General features: G+C 40.0%; 1 protein-coding gene across 3 annotated transcripts in view; it reads right to left on the reverse strand.

The window, feature by feature from the left end:
* Positions 1-1,131, reverse strand: part of LOC107834031 (uncharacterized) — a 6,425-nt gene that overhangs the window by 2,145 nt on the left and 3,149 nt on the right. The gene's annotated exons all lie outside the window — the stretch shown is intronic.

A 1,131-nucleotide genomic window follows, 5' to 3' on the forward strand; every position in this document is an offset into this window, starting at 1 on the left:
AAAAAAAAAAAAAAAAAGCCCCGTGGAAGAGTTTCTCCAGTCATCCCTGCTGAACAAAACAAAACACAAAATTTTGTTTTGACTTTACTAACTAATTGTTAGAATTTTTTCCCCCCATCCTCCTCCTAACTGGTACCTTTGTTTTCAGGAGATCCTTAGATTATTTATAATCTCTTCACAATTTATGACTAGCTAAAAGATGCAGTATGAGAGTCAGGGTGAGGAGGCGCCATGTTAGGGAGATGAAGTGGAAGCTGCAGGATCTTCAGAACAAATAGGTCATGATGCTAGGCCTACTGATTATCCCTCTGCCTGGACACAGGATCAATATAACCAGTTTAAAAGCTAAAATTAATGGTTACATGCCAGACATGGAAAACTGGGATGCACTCCATGATGTTCAGAATTTAGGTCTCTTTGCATCTCAAGGGGTCAACATTGCAGCTAGTGGGCTGAGGGAAATATAGCCCCATTTTGCAAGAGCTACCCAGCTTTTATCGCTTCGCAAAATAATTAATCAGCACAGAAACTCCAAAGCACACAAAGAAGCAGTTTTTATATATATATCCATCAATTTTCTGTACACCCTTGTCCCTTACTGGGGTCGGGAGGTGCTGGTGCCTCTCCAGCTAATGTTCCAGGCGAGAGGCGGGGTCACCCTGTACAGGTCGCCAGTCTGTCACAGGGCAACAGAGAGACAGACAGGACATACAACCATGCACACACACACACACACACTCACACCGAGGGACAATTTAGAGAGGCCAATTAACCTGACAGTCATGTTTTGGACTATGGGAGGAAGCTGGAGAACCCGGAGAGAACCCACCATGTACAGGGAGAACATGCAAACTCCATGCAGAAAGAATCGAACCCAGAACCTTCTTGCTGCAAGGCAACAGCTCTACCAACTGTGCATATATTCATATTTATATTTATTTATTCATATATGTCGGATATATATTTATTCTTTTATTTATATGTTTATGTTTTTATTTCTTATGTTGGTTTTGGTTCTCCATATGTGTCTAGTTGTAAATATTATCTATCTATCTATCTATCTATCTATCTATCTATCTATCTATCTATCTATCTATCTATCTATCTATCTATCTATCTATCTATCTATCT

Source organism: Poecilia formosa, unplaced genomic scaffold, assembly GCF_000485575.1.
Source record: "Poecilia formosa unplaced genomic scaffold, Poecilia_formosa-5.1.2 Scaffold507, whole genome shotgun sequence".
Classification (NCBI taxonomy): Eukaryota; Metazoa; Chordata; class Actinopteri; order Cyprinodontiformes; family Poeciliidae; genus Poecilia; species Poecilia formosa.